The sequence below is a fragment of the Macaca nemestrina genome, chromosome 16 (genome assembly GCF_043159975.1).
Source record: "Macaca nemestrina isolate mMacNem1 chromosome 16, mMacNem.hap1, whole genome shotgun sequence".
NCBI lineage: Eukaryota > Metazoa > Chordata > Mammalia > Primates > Cercopithecidae > Macaca > Macaca nemestrina.
The window spans coordinates 10,333,635-10,354,659 of NC_092140.1; the positions used below are offsets into that span (position 1 = coordinate 10,333,635).

A 21,025-nucleotide genomic window follows, 5' to 3' on the forward strand; every position below is an offset into this window, starting at 1 on the left:
AAAACTTTAAAGCAGAATGGCTAAGATAATATCCTAAGGCTAGAATTGGAAGGTCCGCCTGAACACAAATTTCCCTGAAATCCTTGCACTAATTCAGAGCTAAGGGGTGCAGATCCCTGCACACAACCAAGTCAATCTCTCAGGCTTTATGCCATTGACCTGTGATCACATCCACTTTTGTACAAATGATTCCACATCTATGACAACAATCCACGATGCTCCTCCAACTTGTATTTCCAACCCCCTACTCATACCTCTCAAACTGGATGTTTCAGAAACACTGCAAACACAAGTACAGAAATTAACTAGTTATGTATTACATTCAAATTTAACCTCTGTACGAATTCCTGTCCAGATAAATTTATAGTTAACTTGGAAGTCATCTTGAATTCTTTTTCCCTGATCACCTAAAATAATTCATTCACCCAAAACATTCCCATATATTTCTCACATTTATCTTATCTTATTTAAAACCTAGGTCACTCCATTAACTTGAAGTCTTACAATTTCTCACCCAAGTAAATAGCCTGTAAGTTCTCACAGTGGCTTCAATGTTGTCCAACTTTAAAAATTGTCTGATTATGGCACTTGGGGTTAAAATCCCTGCAGTGAGCCCCCAATTACCACAATATTGAAGGCAAAGTCAATGACAAATAACTAGAAGACTTTATGTCATTTATAAACATATAAGTAATATAGGCAATAATTATATGTAACAATGTTGTCTAACTTGTGGATATAACACAAAAAAAGGTATAAACCCAAACTACTTGGCAATAGTATATAATGTGAGGAAAATCACTGATATTAAAACAAAGACGTTTTATGTTTTAAAACAGAATGAAATCATTAATTTTGTACTATACTATCCAGGGGATCCACTGCATGTAGAGAACATGAGTAAAATTTTTTTCTTTCCCTGATCACCTAAAATAATTTTTCTGCTGAAATAAACTTTTCAAGAACATTTTAGTTTCTATGTCTCTCTCACATTTATGAGGAAAATTTCCAAACAAGTAGAGGAAAGATAAAGATAGTTATACTTGATTTAACAAACAATACCCTCTGAAGTATCAAGGAATAGAGAATAGAGAGGTCTAAGAATAAAGGATGGAAAAAATCTACTCCAGTTAAATGCTCAACAGGAGTCAGTTGATGCAGCCGTAATAATATCATATAAAATAGACTTTAGTAGAGGTGATGTGGTATAATTATATAATGATAAAAAAATTCATTAATGAGAAAAAGAAAAAATGTTCAACTTATACACTTGTAATATTATTGCCACAAAATATATATAGCAGAAATTGAAAGAAGTATAAAGATGGTACAAATCTATCATTAGAGTGGAAAATTGTAACTTCCCTTTATAAGTAGTGGAAGCAAACCATAAAAATAGATGCCGGAGAACAGCAATATTGTATTAGAGTCCAATCAAGAGAGAGAAATCGCAGGCAGCATGAACAGGGATATCTTAATATTACTCATTATTAACTATGACTGAAGGAGTATGACGCATAAAGTTAACTTTAAAGATTATAGGAATAGCAGATACAGGAGCACCCCCTACCTCTATGACTGAGCTAGAGTAACTAAAGAAGGAAAAATTCAGAGGGCTAAGATTGAGACCTTGTCTCAGAGGGCATAAACAGAGTCACAGAACAGGAAAGGTCACTGGGTGCTGGCAGAACCCACTGGGAAGCCTCCATCTGAGTTGCCAAGAAAAGCCAGCTTTCAGGAGGTATCACAGTACTGATGTTGCGAAGCCACCTAAGGAGGTGGTGAGCTGGGTGAGCTGTCTCGTGAGCAGGTGCCCCACACACAGTCCCACATACTGCAGGAGCCTGCTGAGAGGTGCTCACCAGGACCAGAAGGAAGAGCCCTTCCTCCTTCCATGTCCCTCAGGCCTCTGCTAACATAACTTACTACCAAGCAAATGTAGCTCCCAAAGTAGCTTAACACCATCTGATAAGAGAAAAAAAGAATGTTCTAAGGGGGCTATGGAGCATGAATTTGGAGCAAAGAGGCAATATATCTGTAACTGGCACAACAAGCCTGATCTAATGAAGACAAAGAAAACTGCACTTCATTTTCACTCTTCCATGGAATATTTCGGAAAATATAATTATAAAAGTTGTGTGATTTGGAAATTTTTAAAAAAATTGAAAATGCTTATGAGTCAGAGCAGGAATTATAATGGACAAGTTTAGAATGGACAGAGAATGGAAATCATATACATTAAGACTTCAGAATGCAGCTAAAACGGTTCTTATAAAGAGATTAATAGCTTAGTTTAAAAAGAAAAAGGCTCATAATTAACAAGCTATGCATCTAAAATATAAAGCTAGGAAAAGACTATCTAAAACCTGAACTATGTGGAAAAGAAATGCAATAAAAACAAAAGCAGAAATTATTGAAAATTTTAGAATAAAATACATTTTGAATGAAATTGAAAATAACGTTGCTTCAATAAAGCAAAACATTGGTTCTTTGAAATGCAATCCTGTGGTTTGGGAGGACAAGGTGGGTGGATCACCTGAGGTCAGGAGTTTGAGACCAGCCTGGACAACATGATGAAACCCTGTCTCTACTAAAAATACAAAAATTAGCCAGGTGTAGTAGTACATACCTGTAATCCCAGCTACTTGGAGGCTGAGGCAGGAGAATCACTTGAACCCAGGAGGCGGAGGTTGCAGTGAACTGAGATCACCCCCCTGCACTCCAGCCCGGACAACAGAGCAAAACTCCATCTCAAAAAAACAAACAAACAAACAAAAAATGCCACCCTATGGAAGGCTAATAAAATACATATTTTAAAAGAGCCAAAGAGATGAATAAGTAATGTTATGAATGATACTCTAAGAAAAGGAAGGAGAAGAACTGGGAGAAAGAAGGAGGAGCAGGAAAATGACGAAGAAAGAAGAAAAAGTTAAAAGAAGAAGTTAGAGGAGGAGGAGGAGAAGAACTATGATAAGAACAGATGATGACATGATGATGTTATTTCTTCCATTTTTAAATGAAGAGAAAAACCATAATATATTGTTAGAATTTGCCCTTTCAAATATCAAGACATCATAAATTTAAAACAGTTTAGATAAAGTGGAATTGGCACTGAAAATGGACAAATAAATTACTGAAATGCAGTAAAATGGGGTCTAGAGACTGATCAAATATATGTAGAAACTTGATTTAGGATACAGTGACAGTTGCAAACCCACGGGAGAATAAAAGATTATTTAATAAATGTTGATGTGGCTACTGTTTTATGTATGGAAAAAGATAAAATTCAATTCATCTATGACATAAAAATTTCAAATCTAGAGAGATTAAATATATAAATATGAAAGCATAATTAAGATTTTGAGAAAGGGGAATGATCTTTTAAGGCTATTTGCAAAGCACATCAAAACTAAGCTTTTTTTTATATTAATAAAAGAGAGACCATAAGAAGATATGCATGACAAACCATTGATTAGAAAATATTTGCAACCAAAGCAACAAAATAACCTCCAACAAATTAGTAATAATAACTTACAAAGACATACTTGTGGAAGACAACTTCTGGAATGACAGAATGAGGATCTCCATGGGCCTTCTCTCCAGGGAAACAACCATAATTGGTCACCACTACTTAAAAAGTAAAATAAAGTTTCTGAAAAATAACCTGTACAACAAATTTTTAAAAACAGAATCAGGAAAAATCTATTAAATCTTGATACAATCAATGAGGAATCTCTGGCACCTGGGCTGCCATCCACTCCTTCCCCACCCCCTTGACACAACATGAAGAAAGCTCCATTCTGGTCATGTGTGGCCAAAAATACATAACTTACTCTCACTCCAGCTGCCAACCAAATGCTTCAGTGTCTCCCCAGGAGTAGACCACCAACATTTCTTATGCCCCCAACTCTGTGTTTCAGAGATGACATTCTAGATGACAGTGGCTAGGAGTTCACCAAGCTCCTTCCTTCCTCCCAGCCCCTGCCCCCAGAGCAGCAGGCCTGGAACACTGAGGCCTGGACCCCCCTCGTGCCAGCTCACATCAAAAGACACAGCCAGGAATGCCAGAGGCTGCTGGTCCCATACATGAGAAAGAATGAAATAAAATAATCCTGAACTCTTCTTTTGTACCTATAGAAAAATTAACTTTTAAGTGGATCATAAACCTAAACATACATGCTATTAACTTCCAACAACAAACAGAAGAAAATCATTTTGAACCTGAAGAAAGCAAAGATTTCTCATATAGAACACCAAGAGCAGAAAGCATAAAAAGACTCGGTAACCTGGACTTTATCAAATTAAAATATTCTGCACTCCAAAAGACACTGACAGAATGAAAACAATAGCTCCACTAGAGAAAATATTTGCAATTCATATAGCTAGCAAAGGACTGGTGTCCAGAATGTGTTGAAACAAAACACTGTAACTCAATAACAAGAAGGCAAATAACACAATTCAACTTAACCAGAAGATCTGAATGGCAATTTTAATAAAGAAGATGTAAATGATCACAAGCTCATGAAAATGCCATTAGTCATCATGTAAATGCAAATTAAATTCACCAGATACTTTCCATATTCATTGATTGCCTAAAATTATAAATACTGATAACACCAAATTTTGGTGGGTATGTCTAGCAACTGGAACCCTCTTAAGAGTGTAAAATTGTACAAGTTGTTTTAGAGAACTGTTTCTTTTAAAGTTAAACTTCCACTTACCATACAACGAAGTAATTCTCATTCTAGCTATTTTCCCAAAAGAATGAACATGTGTGTTCACCCAGACTGATATGCCAATATCCACAGCTTCATCTATCCATTAATACTTTCTATAAAAAGTAGCCAAACACTGGATACAAATTAAATCTCCACTAATGTGTTCATGGATAAAGACTTGTGGTATGTACCTACATTGGAATACTATTCAGCAATATAAAAGGAGTAAGCCACTGATACTTTTATCAACATATACATCAACAAAAATATTATGCTGAGAGAAAGAAGTACATGTTGTATGGTTATGTTCATGTGAATTCTAGAAAAGACAAACTAAGCTTTAGTGACAGAAAGCAGAAGAGGAGTTTCCAGTGATGAAGGTAAGATTAATTGCAAAGTGACAGGAGGAAATTATTTGGGGTGATGGAAATATTCTATAACATAATTAGTACTGGTTATCTGAGCATATTCATGTGTCAAAATTACCCAAGCTATTCTTTTAAAGTAGATGCATTCGGTTGTGTGTAAATCATACCGCCATAAAATATGTTTTAAAAAAGAAGAAATAAGCATGCAGACTGCACAGATAGCAAGTTTGTTTCTTAGCATTTCCTATATTGCAAACACAAACCTTTGAAATTATTGAATTAAAAATTTTTTAATTCTGTGAAAAACATCCCTCAAGCTAAATAACATACTGCACAAAAAATAAAAAAGCTTAAAAAATCTTTTAAAACTTTGTGTTGGGAACATTCAATATCCTCTTTCTAGCGATTTGAAATTATATGATACATTATTGTTAACTACAGTTGCCCTATGGTGCTGTAGAATACTGGAATGTATTCCTCCTATCTAACTGTTCTGAATGTTCTCAACACAAAGAAATGATAAATGTTTGAGATGATGGATATAGTAACTACTGTGATCTGATCACTAAACCTTATAAGTATTGAAACATTACTAAGTCCCCATAAACACGTACAATTATTATGTGCTTACTTTTTTAAATTCAAAAATAAAATGAAGGGTACATTTAACCAAGCTTCTCCAGAAAAAAAAATAATCTTTTAAAACTGCTGCAAACCAAAACAAAGATTTTTCTGGAATAGAAATCTCGATAACTCAAAAGTGGGAGGTGCTTATTAATTATGTAAATGTTGCATAGAAATATTCAAAGGTTGTAACATCAAAAGATGAAAGTCTGAAAAACACATTTTTTAAACAACTGGTAGCTATTCGTTAGTTATACTGTTCAGTTAATGACAATAATCAGTGTGAAAAAATTTAATGTCATAAACTAATTGTATAAAAAATCACATGGCATATCAAAATTAACCTCCCAAATCATGGGAAAAAAAAAAAAAAACAGAAGCTAATTTGTGGGCTTTTGCACTCATACAATTGGGACAGTTTAAGCATATATTAATAATACTTATGACAATGGTTACATCACAGTGAATTAAAAAACAAAACCACGTATATATCATATACAGTAATGTTTATACAAAAAACAAAAACAGGAAAAACAGAATGCAAACTAATAAATATGTAGGGAAAATTAAAGTTGGAATAACATTCTATTACAAACTCAAATTTAATAATTGATTCAGACAAGAATTATCAATTGGTGCTAAAGTCATTGGGGGAAATATAGTTGAAGAATATTCACATGGTTTGAAATTAACATCGCATGAATAACTCATGAATTGAAATGCATAAAGAACGAAATTCAGTCTTACAATAAATAGATCCATGATCTCCACCTTACCAAGTGATCGAATTTTACATCACTAATAAGTGCAATTACTAAAATGACACCATATTATTTACATTTTTATTTTGTAACTAATCTGTAATATGTTTCTATCACAAAGAAATACTCAGATAAATTCAGAATGCATGGACTTAAATTTTATAGGGATATATTGCAGACAACTTGACTGGACTTTCAAAAATTCTGTGTAAGAGAAATGAAAAAAGTAAGACTGTTCATAATCCAAAGTGAATAAAGAGACTAACAATCAAATATGTATGTAATCCTGGATTAAATCTGGATAAAGAAAAATTGCATATATATTTTTTAGTTACTTGGAGGATCTGGATATGAACTACAAATTAGATGATATTCTAAAATTAATGTTAATAGTCTTAGATATAATTATGTTATTCTGGCTATGTAGGAGAATGTGATTATTCTTAGGAGACACAACTAATTGAAAGCTCTTGGGGGGGTGTGTGTGTGCATGTGTGTATTTATATGTGTATAAGAGAAACAAAAATGTAACAAAGTTTAACAAATTCTGACTCAAGCATTTTATGTTCATTTTTCTACATTCCTTAAGTTTGAATTTTTTCAAAAGTAAAGATTTTTTTGACTTTTAGTTTAGGTTCTGGGGGTACATGTACAGGTTTGGTACATGGGTAAATTGCATCTCATTGAGGTTTGGTGTACAAATGATCCCGTAACCTAGGTAGTGAGAATAGTACCTAATAGGTGGTTTTCCAACCCTCCTCCCTTTAGTAGTCCCCATTGCCTATTGTTGCCATCTTTATATTCATATGTATTCACTATGTGTGACTCCTGCTTATAAGTGAGGATATGTGATATTTGGTTTCTGTGGCTGCTTTAATTTGCTTAGGATAACAGCCTCCAGCTGCATTCACATTGCTGCAAAGAACATGATTTCATTCTTTTTTATGGCTGTGTAGTATTCCATGGTGTACCTACAGCACATTTTCTTTATCCAATCCAGCATTGATAAGCATCTAGGTTGATTCCCTGTCTTCACTATTGTGAATAGTGCTGTGATTAACCTATTAGTGCATGTGTCTTTTTTAAGCCAACTTCCTTTTATTTATTTATTTCCATAGTTTTTTGGGGAACAAGTGGTATTTGTTACATGAGTAAGTTATTTATTGGTGATTTGTGAGATTCGGTGCACCTATCATCTGAGCAGTATACACTGAATCCAATTTGTAGTCTTTTATCCTTCTCCCCAATTCCACCACTTCCCCTGAGTCCCCAAATTCCATTGTATCACTTTTATGCCTTTGCATCCTCATGTCTTAGCGCCCATTATGAGTGAAAACAAACGATGTTTGGTTTTCCATTCCCAGGTTACTTTACTTAGAATCATAGTCTCCAGTTCCATCCAGGTTGTTGCAAATGCCATTAATCCTTTCCTTTTTATGGTTGATAGGAAAAACCCTTCTAGACATTGGCTTAAACAAAGACTTCATGGCCAAGAACCCAAAAGCTAATGCAATAAAAACAAAGATAAATAGGTAGGACTTAATTAAACTAAAGAGCTTCTGCACAGCAAAAGGAGCAGTCAGCAGAGTAAATAGACAACCTACTGATAGGGAGAAAATCTTCACAATCTATACATCTGACAAAGGACAAACATCCAGAATCTACAAGGAAATCAAACAAATTAGCAAGAAAAAAAAACAGTCCCATCAAAAAGTGGGCTAAGGACATGAATAGAAAATTCTCAAAAGAAGATATACAAATGGCCAACAAACATATGGAAAAATGCTCTACATCACGAATGATTAGGGAAATGTAAATCAAAACCATAGTGTAACTCCACCTTACTCCTGCAAGAATGTCCATAATCAAAAAATCAAACAATAATAATGTTGGCATGGCTGCAGTGAAAAGGGAACACTTCTACACTGCTGGTGGGAAGGTAAAGTAGTACAACCACTATGGAAAACAGTGTGGAGATTCCTTAAGGAACTAAATGTAGAACTAGCATTTGATGCAGCAATCCCACTACTAGGTATCTACCCAGAGGAAAAGAAGTCATTACACAAGAAAGATACTTGCACAGACTTTTATAGCAGCACAATTCCCAGTTGCAAACATACGGAAACAGCCCAAATGCCCATCAATCAATGAGTGGATAAAGAAATTGTGATACACATATATACATATATATATATATATGATGGAACACTACAAAAGTAAAAGTTTTTCAAATAAATAAACTATGTAGATAACGCAAAGAAGATACAATGTTATTAGAATGCTATTATACCACTATATTTTAAAGTATAAATCAAGACATAAAATATTTGAAGTAACTTAAAAATAATTATATTAATAGAGTTCCATTATTGCCATATTTAGTTATGGTTACACTGGCTGCAAAGCCTATCTACACAAACTCAAAAACAAATTCTCAGAAAGCAAATAGTGCAATAAAATGTATTATATATGAAAATCTAACTTTTTACATAAAAATTTTAAACACAACTCAAAGAGTTTCAGTATACATTAAAGAGTTTTTTTCTAATTAAACTAAAGGAGCAGGAAAATATCTGAACTAATATATAAACATTAGCACTTGAAAATAATTTTAATAAAAATGTTACTATAAAACCATGAATTTTCTAAATTTTGTTGTTTAATATTAATGAGAAAGTCCGAAGTTTCAGTCAACATTTTTTAAAAATCTGGATGTTTTATTTAGCAGTATCTTTATTTATTTATTATTTATTTTTTTTTTTTTTTTTTGAGACGGAGTCTCGCTCTGTCACCCAGGCTGGAGTGCAGTGGCCGGATCTCAGCTCACTGCAAGCTCCGCCTCCCGGGTTCACGCCATTCTCCTGCCTCAGCCTCCCGAGTAGCTGGGACTACAGGCGCCTGCCACCTCGCCCGGCTAAGTTTTTGTATTTTTAGTAGAGACGGGGTTTCACTGTGTTAGCCAGGATGGTCTCGATCTCCTGACCTTGTGATCCGCCCGTCTCGGCCTCCCAAAGTGCTGGGATTACAGGCTTGAGCCACCGCGCCCGGCCTTTAGCAGTATCTTTAATTACTATGTGTAATTCTCTCTTAGAAGGCAATAAAAAATAAAAAAAAATCTAAACCTCTGCCAATATTTTCTTGAATTTAATATTTGTTATTACACATCAAAAGTCAGCCAGGTGTGGTGGCTCACACCTGTAATCCCAGTATTTTGGGAGGCAGAGGCCGGCGGATCACCTGAGGTCAGGAGTTGAAGACCAGCCTGGCCAACACGGCGAAACCCGGTCTCTACTGAAAATACAAAAATTATCCCAGCTACTCGGGAGGCTGAGACATGAGAATCACTTGAACCCGGGAGGCGGTGGTTGCAGTGAACCCAGATCGCGCCACTGCATTTCAGCCATGGGGACAGAGCGAGACTCTGTCAAAAAAAAAAAAAAAAAGAAAAGTCAATTAGATAATTAAATAAAATCACTGATGAGCGGGTAATTGAAGTGATACAATTTGAAAGAGTATTTGCACTTAGATGAGCAGTCTGTAATGTCAGAGTATGGATTTTTTTTTTCAAAAATTGTAAAATGATAATAAACATTTGGAAAAAGTTACAGTTCCGTCTCAATAAATGATCACTATTCAGGTTTTAATGCTTTATTTGACTTTATAAGACATGTTTCAATTCCTAAAGCCGAGAGATAGTTCAACTGCTGTTTAGAGTGCTTGAACACATAAAATTAAAAGGAAACTTTGAAAAAGTAATGGCCATACTAGAAAACAAAGAATTGAACTCATAATTGACCGATTGTTATCTGTATGGCCCTTTTTTTGTTTAGTAACAGTATAATGTTAGACCTCAGTTGTATAAATTTGAATGTAAATTAATTCAGTCAAAAGTAGTGGACTTCATTTCAAACAAAGGAAAATAATGTACATCTGATTTCACTTTAAACTTAACCTACAGCAGCTCAGATTTATACATAAAAGACATCAAATTTGTATGCAAAAAAGGTCTTTGAAATGAAGTTAATATATCAAGTTCTGAGAAGCTGGGGTATTGAACATGGAAAGAAAATCTCATTAAATATTTCTCACAGTGGATCAGAATTTGTTTCTTTTTGATTCTACCTTCAGGTCCTGAAAGAGTGAGCAAGCTAATATATGAATGATGGGATAATAATAACATTTTTTATATCTCCCATCTCCAAGGAACTCAAATTCTTTATAGGAATGATCTCATTAATCCTCACAGCATCCCTGCAAGGGAGGCAGACGAAAAGAGCTGTAATAACCACTTTATAAATGAAAATAGTGGGAATTTTTACAGTTTCATATAAATGGGAAAAAAAAAATGGTACCTTTTGACTTGGAGTATGGCAGTTTGGCTTCTGGATTGCTGCTTTATTAACGTTGAGCGTGGTTTTGTTTTGAAATAGTTAAACTCATTAAACAATGCCTCACTTAAAAAAGTCTATATTCCCCTAAGTTTATAAGGTTTCGGTAGTTATTATATTTAACTGGAAGATTTAAATTGTAATTGTAAGATTCTTTACTAAAACTGTGAAAAATTAACAAGACCTAAAAGGGTGAAATAGTACATCATGTACACAATAGACCATCAGAAATGAATGTAAGAAAAGAATATTCCTGATGGAGCGCGGAGGCCCACACCTGTAATCCCAGCATTTTGGGAGGCCGAGGCAGGCAGATCACCAGAGGTCAGGAGTTCAAGACCAGTCTGGCCAACACAGTGAAACCCCATCTCTACAAAAATACAAAAATTAGTTGGGCATGATGGTGGGTGCCTGTAATCCCAGCTACTCAGGAGGCTGAGGCGGGAGAATGGCTTGAATCCAGGAGGTGGAGGTTGCAGTGCTCCAAGATTGCGCAATTGTACTCCAGCCTGGGTGACAGAGGAAGATTCTGTCTCATAGAGAGAAAAAAAAAAAAAAAAAAACAGAAAGAAGAAGAATACCCCTATACACAGGATGTTTTACCTCAAAATAACCCAAAATAGATCAAATAATTACTACATACATAATTTTTCAACTCAAAGTAAATGAGATGAACATTCATACAGCTGTCAAATAAACTACGTCAGATCACCTCTAGCTGTGCACTTTCTTGTTGATTATTGAAATAGTAAAGTTCATGGTAAACATTTTGAAAAACACTAAACAACTACAAAAAGAATTTTATAATTACAAAAAATATAAAAATAATTTTCCATTATTAAACAATTCAAAATAAATGATTGTAAATATTGGCATGTTAAATTCCAAGTCGACACACACATATTTCAGTACATATTTTATAAAGTGTATATTTTGCAATCAGGATGAACTATGCAGTTTGGAATACACACTGTAACCTAACATTGCAGGTGTTTTTCAATTCTTTAAATATTACCGAAATATTAATTCTAATGTCTATATTCTGATATATCATAAATGCATAACATAATTTATTTAAAATGTTTCTTTGGGGAATAATAGATTGCATCTAATTTCTGTATTATGAGTAATGCAAGGAAGAGTCTCCACAAGCCTCGATTCTTTTCTATATTTCACTTTATTTCTGTAGATTGTTTCCTAAAGTGAAGTGCAGAGATAAAAGTCATAAACTGACCCCACGTTTTGAAATTTTAAAATCCACACTGTTGTCAGAAATGTGATGGGTTTACACTCCCAGAACCCATCGGGCCTTGTCTTTATAGGCATTTATTACTTTAGTTCCTCTTTTAAAGATTGTTGAAATGGGAAAACAGTTATCTCCGCCTACTTTTTAAAAGAATTTTTGATGTCTTTATTTTGTTATCGGTGAGGTTAAACCTCCCCCACACCACCCTTTTATTTTCATTAAGTATTTGTGATGCTAATTTTTCCATTATCTGTTTCGTTTCTTTTATCTACTGTGGTGTGTTTTAAATGTGTTTTAGAAAAGAATGTATTGATTTATGAAAATAATATATACTCTTTTAAAAATGTCAGGCTATGAAAAGGGAGACAAAAAAGAAAGCAATGAAACCTTACCACCTAGAAATAGCTTGAATGATGATCTGACATCTACGATCCTATAAATAAGCACATGTGTGGATAGACACACAGATTGATAACGAATGAGGCTGTGAGCAAGAGCAAGAAACAATTTTAAAATAAAAAGATTACATTAAGCATACTTAAAATATATTAAATTCAATTTTAATTGAATTCAAGAAAAGAAATGCAAACTCATTTGATACTGAAGGGTTTCCATACTTTGATATAAATGTTTCTTTACCACAGGAGATATTATTTCCTTAAAAATCTGTTTAAGGTTGAGAAAAGAGATTCTAATAGCTGTATTCGGTTTGAAGTCATTATGGTTTTATTTAACTCAGAGTTTAACTGCTATAATATTGATTTGATATTATAAAAATTAGTTTTTTAGTAGTCATATATTTTCCTCCTACCTCTCTGTCTCTACTTGCCTATTTTATTGCTTGGATTATTTTTTTTCTTTGTCATGTTTTGTTGCATTTATACTCTGTTCAGATATAGGATTTTGTTTCTTTATCTGGATGAGTTGAATTCTCAATATCAGTCACTTTACCACGTCTAATTTCGTGACTTTTTAAAATGTCTTATTCCTTTATTGATTGACTAAATTTTTATTATAGGGTTGCTTATTTAGTTGACATAGAAACAGCATTATTTAATCCTGTTTGAAAATGCCTTCATACTTGGTATTCAAACGACAGCTTTCTGTGGTATAAGATTTTGGGGTCACATTTCTTTTCCTCCAAAAATATAAGCTTTTTTGTATTGTCTTGTCTCCTTGTTGTAAGACATTTGGCCAGCCTGACACCTCCTGTTCCAAATGCTGTTTTATCCTCTAGTCCTAGGAATTCTTTCTGTATTACTGCACTTCATTATTTGAGCTGGATACATTTCCATGTTGATTTCTGTGCATTTGTGTGTTCATATCTACTGTGATTTTCCAATGATCATATCCACTTCTTCATTTTATCTTTCTTCTTTTCATCATTTCTTTTGAACTTCGCATTGTTCTTTGCCACTGACTCACATTTCCACTCTTGCTATTCTATTTCTGTTGATTCAAATTCACATATTAGATCTGTAATGGCACAGTTTAGAATTTGTATTTATTGCTCATATCCATGTGCCTTTTCCTGTTATACCTTTTCATCTCAATGTTTCTAGGGCTGAGCATGGTGGATTACATGCCTGTAATCCTAGCAACTGAGGAGGCCGGGAGTGGGAGGATGGATTGAGGATAGGAGTTCAAAACCAGTCTGGGCATCACAGCAAGACTTTATGTCTACATTTTTTTTTTTTTTTTTAAGTTAGCCTGGCCTAGTGGCTCAAGCCTTAGTTTTAGCTATTCGGGAGCCTAAGGTGTGAGGATCACTTAAGCCCAGGAATTCGAGGCTACAGTGAGCCATGACCGGGGCACTGCCCTCCAGCCCAAATAGCTGAGACACCATCTCTACAAAAGAAAAAAATGTCAAATAAAGTTTTAAGAACATTAAATACCTCACACATTCCCTAAAAATATTGAGAAGTTAAATATATGAATGAAATGTATTTCTTTTTTTTTTTTTTTTTGAGACGGAGTCTCGCTGTGTCTCCCAGGCTGGAGTGCAGTGGCGTGATCTCAGCTCACTGCAAACTCCGCCTACCGGGTTCACGCCATTCTCCCGCCTCAGCCTCCCAAGTAGCTGAGACTACAGGCACCCGCCACCACGCCCGGCTAGTTTTTTGTATTTTTAGTAGAGACGGGGTTTCACCGTGTTAGCCAGGATAGTCTCGATCTCCTGACCTCGTGATCCACCCGCCTCGGCCTCCCAAAGTGCTGGGATTACAGGCTTGAGCCACCGCGCCCGGCCGAATGAAATGTATTTCTATTATAGGCTTCCAAAAACTATTTTAAAGAGAGTCCATTTTCCTTCAATCTTTATTTCCTGTAGCATCTACTAAAATTTACCTCAGTGTTAAAGAGAGTTCATTTCTCTCCAGTCTTTATTTCCTGTACTACCTGCTGAAATTTATCTGAATTTTCCCTTAGCATCTACTAAAATTTACCTGAACTATTATAAGTACCAAAAACCATAAAATAATGAATAACTGATATACAAAGATCCTGACTACATGAAGATAATATGTGACATCTTACTCTTTAAATACAATAATGAAAATAAAATAGATTAGTGTGGATAAACTAATTCTTATGGAAGGACTCTACTAATGAAAATGATTTCCTTGATTTATGATTTTGCATTTATCAACAGAGGAGTTGTAACCAAAATGCCAGAAGAGAAAAAAAAAATCTCTTTGCATTTTTAGATCCCTTAGCTACAATTCTAGAGACACCTTAAAGATAGAAACATAAAGAGTATCACGTATTTTATAATAAAAATATAATTTTTAAGAACAAACATCTTTGATAGATTTTGTTCATTTTAAATTTCTTTTATTTTACCGTATTTATCTTAGCTATTTCCCTGAAATCTACATGATTTAATTTATTTTTTCTGTTTCACTGTATTTGTTTTAGAAAGCCTGAACGTAATTGCCTGGGTTTATATCCAACAGTATTTTTGCAAGTTTTTGGAAAGTAACAATTGTGTCAGTTCTCTTTTAATTCAGCATTATTTGTGGTATCAAAGAGCTAAGTTTCAGAAGAAAACGATGATGTGTTCTACTCTGGGGATTTAGGGACTCCAAAATACAATGAAGAATATGCCTTTGTATTAATTATGGCTTTGACATTGCTCCAGATGTACATAATGTGTAAGCCAGATGCCCTGTGCGTTCCTGCCTGCACCTGTCCACCGCGGCTAAGGAAATCAGAACCCCACTGCTGCAGGTGGGCCATGGCTGACTTCCAACATCTGTCTCATGATACTTTTGCTGCCCTCTGGGGAGACGTGTAGGATCACTCTACAGAAACATTTATGATTTCATTATAGAATGAATCACCAAGAGTCAATGGGGGCCTGCTAATTGGCATTTAGAGATATAAATTTATTTTAACTGCAAATGAAGGTATTTCTGTCTCCTTCTCATATAACCACTTGCAGAAGCCATATATCCTCTCAAAACTTTCTCACTAGGCTTGCCACTTTTAAAACTTCCTAATGGTTTTTCAACTAAAAAAGGAAATTATGTTTGCTTGGGAATTTCTGAAAAGCATTTAAAGAAATGTACATATCCCTTCAAATTTTTAATTCTGCATAGCTTCTACTGAAATTTCAACCAATGGTTCAGTAAGTTTTATTGTTAGGCTGCCCTCCAACAATTCCAGAATTCAGACATTTTGCAGTCTTCCCTCTAATACATTGGTTATAGCAGCACGTTTACCTTTAAACTAAATGTATTTTTTCTGGTATTTATATAAGGTAAAAAATAATCTCTCTGACCTAAAGTTTTTTCTGTGGTAATTATTTCTGCAGCTGTTTCCCAAATACCTATAACCACTTAACAAATAAATATTTATGCACAGGATGTTTAAAATTATCATCATAAATATGGTTTTAGTTTGAACAGAAAGAATGGTTATCTGCCAACCTCTATAAATAAATTAATTATCTGTGTAAAGAAAATTCAGTAAAATGTATTGCTTCAAGCTATCGTCCCTTGTTGCTTTATAAAATTCTACAGCTGAAAACATGTAACTCTTTTTTTTTATTTTGGCTAAGATTCTATAATTCTGAGATTTTTTATTCTAGTAGAAAATACGATAAAGAAGCCTATACATTCGGAAAGAAAACATCTTTAAGAACAAACATGTTAATAAAGACCATTATTTTACGAAAAGCAAATACTAGAAAAAAAGACATTTTCCATTTTTTTGTTAACTAAATCTATTTTTTTGAATCTAATAAAATCTAAAAATATCTTGAAACATCTATAAGTGATTTTAAACTGTATTTAATTGTATTAAGCAAACATTAAAAGAGCCAAAATTTTACACTACCAATGCCTCTAATTATTCTGTGCATTATGAATATGTAATACATCTTTACATCCTCTAAAATTGATAGATCACCATCCTTATTTTTAGCTTGTGAAGAAATTTTGTCTACTGTTATTAAAATTGTAATCTTTATTCACACACAACCATAAATGTATATACTTAAAAGTAAACAAAAGAAAAGTTTTAAACAAAAATAAATGTGGGTACAATTTCCCAAAAGCAAAATGATTTTCCGCAGGGCACGGTGGCTCACGCCTGTAATCCAAGCACTTTGGGAGGTCGAGGCAGGTGGATCACGAGGTCAGGAGTTCAACTAGCCTGACCAACATGGTGAAACCCCGTCTCTACTAAAAATACAAAAATTAGCCAGGCATGGTGGCACACGCCTGTAATTCCAGCTACTCAGGAGGCTGAGGCAGGAGAATCGCTTGAACCCAGGAGGTGGAGGTTGCAGTGAGCCAAGATTGCACCACTGCACTCTAGCCTGGGCAACAGAGTGAGACTCTATCTGAAAAAAAAAAAAAAGAAATGATTTTCATAACGGATATACCTAAGGAAATAAATGTCTGGTTTACCACCACGGCTAAAATATAAAAACTAGCACAGTTATGGAGTTGCACAGTGAACTTTAGCTAGTTTCTATATTTCTTATTGATAACTCAGTTTTATAAAATTTGCATCTAATATGGGGATTCTCAGTTGTTAGTATTACAATTCATTTTTCTTAATATCTTTCTGCAAAGTCTGACTCCATTTATTAGAAGCAATGAAATTTTTACATCATTTCTTTCATTGTTCTGAAATAAACCCTAAATCACAGGATGTTAAAGTCCAATGTCTAGAATTCATCATTTTTCTTTAATCTGGTGAATTGAATATGTTGATTATCCAAACATTAATACATAAGCCATGTCCAGTATAAGAAAATCACAAAAGTAATGAACTATAGAATTAACACTAAAAATCACATAAAAGTCATTTTAATATTCTAAAGTATTCCAAAGTCATCACTATAAATATCAATTATATTAATATCTGTATAGATATTTATGTTATAATATGTTGGGCTAAATTTATACTGGCTGGTTCTATATCTTTGAATAATTTTGAATATGATTTTATGCCTCTATTTTATTTATTTTGAAAAAACTTCAGGGAGAAAAAAAATTTGTTGTATTTCAATACTGTGCATGAGATCACCAGAAAATATACATTTTACTTGAATCTCCACAAATTGGCTTCATCTTTTTGAGAAAAGATTGTTTCTGGTTAAGAGTTTATATAACAGAAGTGCTTTTGTTTAGAACACCCCAATTGCTATGCACTATGTCTACTTAATAGAGACAATAAATAAATTATAGCATTCTTTATCACATTATATAATAAATGATACTGATATTTCTTAATTCAATCTTTATATTTGTGGATAGAAAATCTAACCTTATATACTGTATTAGTCCATTTTTATACTGCTGTGAAGAAATACCTGATATTGGGTAATTTATAAAGAAAAAGAGGTTTAATGGACTCACAGTTCCTCATTGCTGGGGAGGCCTCACAATTATGGTGGAAGATAACGGAGGACCAAAGGCACGTCTTACATGGGGGCAGGCAAGAGAGCGTGCGCAGGGGAACTGCCCTTTATAAAACCATCAGATCTCATGAGTCTTACTATCACAAAAATAACACGGGAAAAACCTACTCCCTTGATTCGGTTACCTCCCACTGGGTATCTCCAATGACAAATGCAAATTCTGGGAGCTACAATTCGAGATGAGACTTGGGTGGGAGCACAGCCAAACCATATACCAAAGTTTTATTTATATATGTCATAGACATGAATATCACAAGTCACTTAACAGTATTCCTATATATCTAAAGATTGTACTTTGGAAATTTGTGATCTAGATGAGATTATAGCACTAATGAAACAAACTTCATTTGAACTTCACTTCCGTAAACTATTTCAAAGGACTGAGCTTTATTAAAACTGTTGGGAGGGTGAATTTGTATAGATTTGAAAATAGTATATGTGAGTTCTATTGCTATTTTTATTTTTATTTTTATGCTTCTGTTCCTTTTATAAAGTTTAACACTAAGCCTAAAGTCATATTTTCTATTTGAACTCATAATCATTAGATTCTCCAGGTTTTTGATTTTACAAATATTTCATTTCCAAAGGAATTGCTTTACTTTATCTTTCAGTGTGTTTTAGTTTGTTTCAGCTCTCAGGTCAGCAACAGACAATTGAAATAAGAAACATTTTCATTGTCAGTGATGCTGATTTCATCAGGACTTAAATAATGCACAAAATTATCTTTTGTTAGAAGATGAAGTCTGTGTTCGTTTTATTGTTTCTTTGTAAGTATAGATGATTTATAAACCTTGCACTTCATTTATTTCTCTATACACATGATGTTCCTTGACCATCTGTTTTGGTGCTTCCCACTGTGCTATATTCTGGTATAAATAAAGATGTCAATAAGGGCTTGACCTTGAGGGTTTCATACAATCTGTTAGGGAATTCAAAAATAAATATATAGATGAAATCCAATGGACAAAGTGTGACGTTAGTGTTATACATGCTATCGGCTCACAAGAAAGAGAGTATCTCACTCTTAACAGTAGAACAGCAGAAAACTTCACGAAGAGCACATCTTCTGAATTGAATTTTCAAGAGAGAGTTGGAGTTTGACAGGTAAAGAAAATGGCAAATGTGGTCCAAGTGGAGAGAACTCAATAGTAAACATGTAGAAACATAAAGACCTTGGCCCCTTATAAGAACAGTAACAGATACGGATTGCTTGGCTTGAAAAGTGTAATTGTTAAAACACTATGGTAGGAGCCACGTAGGTTTATACCAGATGTCAAGCTAAAGAGTTAGCACTAGATTATATAGGAAATGTGGTAAAACTTTAATGATTTTATATCAAGAAAACAAATGCTGAGGTTTTTGTTTTAGAAAAATCAGTCTGATCAGTCTGAGCATGAGGAAAAGATGGCAAAGAACAGAAAAGATAACTAAAAGTAATTTACACAGAAAATTACAAAAATCTAGATGAAAGAGAATATGACTTAAAACAGTAGATGATATTGAGAACAGGAGACTCCCAAGAGATTTGGGATACACTTTGGAAATAATAGCTATTAAATAGAGGGCTTATTTTTCTTGCGTTATCAAACAGACTGATGAAGGTAAATTTAATTATCAATCCAGCTATCACAGAGACATGTGTTTGGCAAATGTTGTATGGGTATTTAGAATATCTTACCAAGTTTATTCTCATAAAAATCCATAGTATATTGAGGGGATTAATAAAGAGAAACATAGAGGCATATGGGGATCTCATCTAGTAAGTCAATTTTCTGCTGCAACTTTAACATTTTTTATGCCTATTAGCTCTTGAGTTTTGAAGATATTTAGTATCTATCCATTCTAGACATCTTTCTCTCCCCTTTCAAACTGTAAACATCTAAATTTACACTTGATCTAAAACATTTTTCACAAGTTGCTGAATTAGGAGGCATGTTGATCCGACAGATGTATCAAATCAATTAGCCTGGAGGATCAGAAACAATATTTAGCCATTCAAAGTCAACTGTCATAAGTCACTGTGATTCAGTCACCTGTCATAAGTGCCATCAAATGAAAAAGGGTAAATTTTGTCCTATTTATTCCACCTTGTAATAGCACTATTGTGGTAAAAGAGAAGTACCAAAATGTTTGGTTTTGTTTTCTCATCAGATAAGGGCTGGCTAGAGGTGGTGGGAAACTATTTATACCTGAAGTTTTTCTCTTCAGTAGCCAACAGATAACAAGGCCATTAACTCAGATTGAGATTAAACAGAGGGTTATTGCTCTGTTTACTTACCTCCTTAGACTTGGGGGCAAATATGTTCAATTTAGAGGATTTTTTTGAGATGTTTGAGATGTATGAAAGACATGTGCTTAAATTGTTTAGCAGATAATTGTGTAGTTGAATAGCAGTCAGATATGACAGCAAAAGCACAGGCAACAAAATGAAATATAGACAAACCGGAGTTAATGAAAAATTTTTTAAACTGTGCATCAAAATATAGTATGAATAAAAAAGCAGCTCACAAAATGGAAGAACATTTTTGCAAAGCATATATCTGATAAAGGATTAATATCCAGAATATATAGAGAACACCTCAAACTTCAAAAAAAGAGAAGATTTAAAAAATGGACAAAGGTATATACCCAGTACTGGGATTACTGGATCGAATGGTAATTCTGCTTTTAGTTCTCTGAGAATTCACCACACTATTCTCCACAGTGGCTGAACTAATTTACACTCCCACCAACAGCATATAAGTGTTCCCTTTTGTCTGTAACTTCACCAGCATCTGTTACTTTTGTTTACATTTTAATAATAGCCATTCTGACTGGTGTGAGACAGTATCTCATTGTGGTTTTGATTTGCATTTCTCTAAAAATCAGTGGTAATGAGTTTTCCGTATGATGGTTAACCACATGTATGTCTTCTTTTGAGAAGTCTCTATTCATTTCCTTCACCCACTTCATAATGGGGTTGTTTTTCTCTTACAAATTTGTTTGTGT

General features: G+C 33.9%; 1 long non-coding RNA gene across 3 annotated transcripts in view; it reads right to left on the reverse strand.

Annotated features, from left to right (window-relative positions):
* LOC105485348 (uncharacterized) overlaps positions 1-21,025 on the reverse strand; it is a 272,528-nt gene that overhangs the window by 202,888 nt on the left and 48,615 nt on the right. For 2 of the 3 annotated variants that reach the window (XR_011615103.1, XR_011615104.1), the window contains exon 2: positions 12,498-12,538. The exons of the other annotated variant lie outside the window; for it this stretch is intronic. This is a non-coding gene — a long non-coding RNA (uncharacterized lncRNA). The remainder of the gene's footprint in view (positions 1-12,497; positions 12,539-21,025) is intronic. 3 annotated transcript variants of the gene reach the window in all.